Source organism: Periplaneta americana, chromosome 17, assembly GCF_040183065.1.
Source record: "Periplaneta americana isolate PAMFEO1 chromosome 17, P.americana_PAMFEO1_priV1, whole genome shotgun sequence".
Lineage (NCBI taxonomy): Eukaryota > Metazoa > Arthropoda > Insecta > Blattodea > Blattidae > Periplaneta > Periplaneta americana.
Genome location: NC_091133.1, coordinates 14,577,302 through 14,583,301, shown reverse-complemented (window position 1 = coordinate 14,583,301; position 6,000 = coordinate 14,577,302).

The window sequence follows — 6,000 nt, the reverse complement described above, 5'->3', positions numbered from 1 at the left end:
CAATTTTTACTTGAAATTATTCAAACCTGCTTTACAGGGAGCTACTACCTGAAAACCAGATTTGTATAATACATTCGTTACTGGAGGTACATTAACAGAAAATCACAATTTAAAGTCACACAGTATTTGTGTACACTCACAGTTGAGTTCTGGCGTCTTGTCAGCTCATGTGAGTTGTGTGGATATAAAAGGAAAAATTGTGACGATGTCGTGTATAGTTCCTGGGGTAGCTCAGTCGGTAGAGCATTCGCGCGCTAAACGAAGGGTCCCGGGATCGATACCCGGCCCTGGAACAATTTTTCCTTGAAATTATTCGAACCTGCTTTACAGGGAGCTACTACCTGAACACCAGATTTGTATAATCAAATCATTGTTGGAGACATTAACATACAAATTCTAGAAGACAAATTAGACAATACTGGCAATAGATGCATGAATATCTTACACGAATATGGATTTGTCAAATTTTTACACTCTATTACTCGGCCTGATTCTAAGTAGTGATGGGTCGTTCGCGAACGAACTGCCTCTTTTAAACGACTCTCTCCTTCGAGCTAGTAACGAGCTAGCTCGCTCGTTGAGAGCTGGTCGTTCGCGAGGCACTTCCAGCTCCTTCAGCTTGCGACTCTCAACCAGCTCACAGCTCGTCTCACGACTCCCGCTCTCGAATAGCCAATGGCATTCAATGCATGATCACGTGACATCTGCAGTTACTTTGAGAAAGACAGAGAAGGTAAAACCGCGCCATACGCCAGTAGCGGATGGATGTGGAACTAATATTGCGCGGCTTTCAGCTGGTGTGTAGCAAAATATACGTATAACATTGTATAACGTTTATGTTGCAGGCTTTGTTTTTTCATCTATTTTGTTTAACATAATATGATTGTCCCTGTTATCCTTCTGATTGCTAATGTCATAGATTAGACTTATTGACAGTTTCGATATGTTACGCAACCAGCTCTTTGAACGATGTCGTTCGCGAGGTGTCTAGCCTCTCGTGAACGAACGAGCTGGCAGCCAGCTCGCGAATGAAGGAGCTATCAACAAGCTCGTGAACGAACTGACTCTTTTGAACGACTCTCTCTTGGGAGCGCGAGCCAACGAGCTAGCTCGCGCCTAACAGCCGGTTGGACCCATCACTAATTCTAAGTCTTGCCTTGATCACATATTTTTTAAAACAAAGAGTTACTGGAAATTTGTACCTGCTGTTTTCTGTAGTGCTAATACCGACCACTATGCAGTTATTGCATTATTCGAAATTGGAATTAAAAACTCGAATACATCTCAGTATCCTCTACATATAAAAAGAAACAAATTACAATAAGCTAATTTCGCTTATAGAAAAAGAAAATTGGGATTCCGTGCTTAACTGTGAAAATGCTGAATTATGCTTTCAAGTATTCCAGAATTTAATATCTAATTATATAGACATAAGCACAGATGTATCTTACCTTAAAGTATCTTGTAAATTAAGAAAAATAAAACCCTGGATCACCACAGGTATCATTAAGTCAATCCGTGTAAGAGACAAATTAGCCAGAAATATTAGAAAAGAACCTGATAATATAAATCTAATAAATTATTACAAAAAAATACAGAAATACCTTAACTCTTATTATAAGAAACATGAAAACTCAGTATTATCAATCTCAATTTCAGAAGTATCGAAATAATCCTAGGAAATTTTGGCAAACTATTAATGAAGCCACAGACGTAAATGTGAACCAAAATAGTATCATATCAGAGATTTTAAATGAAGAGGGAGAAATATTTAAAAACAAAAAAGACATAGCTAATGAATTTAATAAATATTTCTCAAAAGTAGGACATAGCATTGCATCGAAGATAAAAAAATCGGCATTTAACACGGAAAATTATTGCAGTGACCATAATAAGCACGCATCTTCCTCCATGTTTTTATCACCAGTAACCGAAGAAGAAATTTATAATATTCTTAAATCCTTAAAAAATAATGTCTCACCGGGAATCGACAAAATTACAAATAACACATTAAAGATTATCATTAAACATATATTAAAACCGCTTGTTCATGTATTCAATCTATGTCTCACCCAAGCAGTTTTCCCAGAATCTCTGAAAAATGCTGTAGTTGTACCGGTCCATAAGTCAGGGGAAAGAAAAAGTCTGAATAACTATAGACCTATATCCTTGCTCTCTAGCTTCTCAAAGATATTAGAAAAATGTTTAAAAAACAGATTAGTAAATTACTTAGAGAAAAATGAAATTCTGTCCAAACATCAGTATGGCTTCAGAAATAAATTATCTACGGATGACGCTATTATTGAAGTCACTGGTAAAATTATGCAGGAGTTGGATAACGGTTCTAAATGTTTAGGGATTTTCTTAGATTTAAGGAAAGCTTTTGACACGGTTAACCATCGTTTACTTATGCACATATTATTCGATATAGGAGTCAGAGGTATTGCGCATAAGTTATTTCAATCATACTTAAACAAAAGAACTCAGGTAACCAAAATTGATGATAATATCAGTGAAAATGTAAATATTGATATAGGTGTCCCTCAGGGAACAATTTTAGGTCCTATTCTATTTTTAATATATATATTAATGATTTATTAAACATTGATTTGAAAGTACATAATGGCTCCTGTTATTCTTACGCTGATGATACGGTGGTGATTTTCAGTGGTTTAACTTATAAACATGCCAATGTAGGTATAAATTTGATCAAAGCTGGCTTGATGCTAATTTGCTATTTCTAAATATAACTAAAACTACTTTGGTGCCATTTTATTTAACAGTCTTTGGATTGAACAAACTGAAATCACTTTCTCATTTAAAAGTAATAATCCACAACTCATTTTGTAAACTCTCTACAACCTGTAAATACCCTTGCCTGAAAGAATCTGTAGATGTGAAATACCTGGGAATTATTGTTGATCAGCACTTGAAATGCTATAGACAAATCACCTTTTTATGTAACAGGATACGTAAAACAATTTACAAATTGTATGACTTGAGGCTTTCCCGGCGTTTGATGTAGAATAACTCTTCTCGTGTTCTCAGCCAGGTGAGTTGGAGATTAGCTTCCAAGCTTTCGACGGCTAGCTCTGCCATCTTCTTCAGGGACGAAGTGATGTGGGACCACGTCTAGCCGGTATATATGCAAAAGTAGGGCTTCCCGCTGCGGGCCAATCAGGAGCTAGTTCCTAGTCCCGACCGCCAGGCGCATTCTGGTTGGTGGACACGTCAGCCAATCAGGAGCCACTTGCTGGTCCCAACTGTCTGCCGTGTGCTGGTGGTCTAAGCGTATTGATGGCAGGTTTCCATGCCGTACTCAGCTGTAGACCCCCGTCTACTGGTTACTGGGACTTAGTTATCAAGGAAGCCATCGAAATCCAGCTAGATGGCAATAATTACAACAGAGACGGGGGTCTTTTATTCTATCTTTAAAATTTAGTCATACATAAAGTATAAATGCCAGTAGAATTAATGACTTTTCAACCACAATCATCAAATTAATCATGCTATCAAAAGGGAATATGTTACATGACAATCAAAATATTCAATAGTCTTCTTAAGGACATCAAAATTAAACAACTTGAAATGTAATAAGAAAGGAGACCTAAAAGTTTAGAAGTAACGTAGCAGCATCTAGCTTATTTAGATTACCTATTGTCTTAACTTTCATACAGGTGTTATACTGCCTTGAGAAGGGGGATTTCGAAAATTTGTGAGTGCAACACACACTCGTCACACTGCTTAATACTGGAACAGTTATTTGGGTATGAAATTGGTGATTTCATAACCTTTCACTCTTCTTATCGCTTGCTTAACGTGAATTCTAGTCCTAGCAATTTCTTTTTTCCTCATCTTGCATGGGTGTAAACTCTGGTGTAGAAAGGAAAGGTGGTATGTTCACTTGTACTTCAGCAGGAACCACATCACTGATAAGGAACCCCTTATGCTAAAATAAAGTCTCCGGTACAAGGGCATTGAGTATTCCACAGTTAACTACAATCTGTTTATCTGGTGAAGATCCTGGGTATAGGTTACTAGCATACATTACTACTCCATTAGGAGCAATACCAATCAATCCTTTCATGGTGTTGCGGTGCTTATAAACACTATATGTTGCCCTCTGATGGCTCAACTTGTCTGGAACAACATGATAAATTTTGGTGCAGTCTAGTACAACTGTGCTGTTTTCTACATTTTTTAAACACACTGGCAGACAACACTGATTTTCTTCTCTCGATAGAATTCTGTCCAGTAAACCTTTGAACAGCAATTCGTGGAGAATGTTTACTCAAATTAATATCACATTGTCACTGTAGCTTGATTTACACCAAACCTATGACTTACACATCTTTGTGGTGCAAGTTCAGCCGAAGCTTCATTAAGGTCAGCATTAGTTGATTTCGTATATCTAGAGACTGAACTGACTATCCTACATAATAATTTATATCTAACTCACTACACAAGCTTAAAATTGTGGTACATTAAAAATTTCCGTGTTAGGGAGACCTGTATACAAATTTACTAAGTCTTCTCAAAGCCTTGCACAAGAAGCGTGTATCTGCTGAGATTGAGTTCCGCAAGTTTATAGCTCAAGTGGTGTGTGATCAGGATAGAAGTGAATGTATGCAATTTGACTGTGAGGAGTGCCCACTGATAAGTGGTCCAGCCAGTGCCTGGTACATTGTTACTGAATTTTGATACATTTACTCCCTTTTTATCTAGGTAAGATTTTGTGAACATCTGTACATCAACCATCGACAAAGGGAAACCCCAATCGGCATATTTGACTAAACAATTTTCTTCTGTCTCAGGGAGTACTGTTTGGCCTCCTGGCTTAAGAATATGTTTGCCATGAAATTTGAGTGGTATTTTGTATCTTTTATATGCTTGTTTAATAGATAACTTAGTTTCACTTATTTTTAATAGCTTCCTCCAGATCATCACTACTTTCTATAACTACGAGGATCTGGTTTTGATGCATATGTAGGCTACGTGGCATATCTTATCGCCAGAATTCACTTTATTAACTTAACAGACTAATAATATCGTAACAAGCACAACCATGCATGAGACTTCCAATTCTGTCACTGAAGAAACAAACACAACATGAAAATTAATTTTTTGTAGTTGTATCAAAGTCATCCGAATAATGAACCAAAGTGAATCCACAAAATGGTCCAATTTCTTTCGAAACATGGCGTAATTCAAGTTAAAATGTTAAAAAAGAAGTGTTAAAAGGTAATTAGCTTTCAAATTATTATTGTTATTTATATTAGAAGCTGGAATTTAAAAAAGTTTCTATACATTTTTTTAAATAATGCGCCTTTCACAACAATAGATTTGTATTATACTAATACATATTGTATTGCAACATTATACATACTGTACTTTAAAAACTAGTGGAATCAGTGATTCCAACCATGCATTTGAAAATTTCTCAGCATACTTCCAAACTTTACCATAGCCATCTAAATGTTTTTTTCTAATGTATCAAAGTCACCCCTCGAATTCAAGGTCACCCCAGTTGACTGTACGTATTTTCCGTTAAGTTTGAGACAGTAGATTTCCCCCCCCCCCCAGTATGAGAAAAGTCAACAACAGCCCCACTATAACTTTCAATTGTCTGTAGAAAACGTGGTAATGAACTCTTAACCAAAAATCCATAACGTTATACTTTTTTCACCTTAACACAAGGTAATGTAATTCCGAAGTTAGTTTCGGTTTGCATTCCGACTGTTTTCCACGCTTTATTATCACCTTTTCTTTCCATCACTACACCTTTACGTATATTCCTTCTATCTAGAGCTGCTCTCATTATCAAGATTAGCATGTATAATATTCTCAGATTCCTAATTGTCTTCCTTTATTAAATAAAATTTCTTCAGTCTTGTCTCCTTTTACTTCCTCTTCTACTCTCCTATCCTCACAGAAGTTATCATAATTTGTTTCTTTGCTTTTCTTAATTTACAGTTCCTCTATATGGTTTGTTCCTATTCC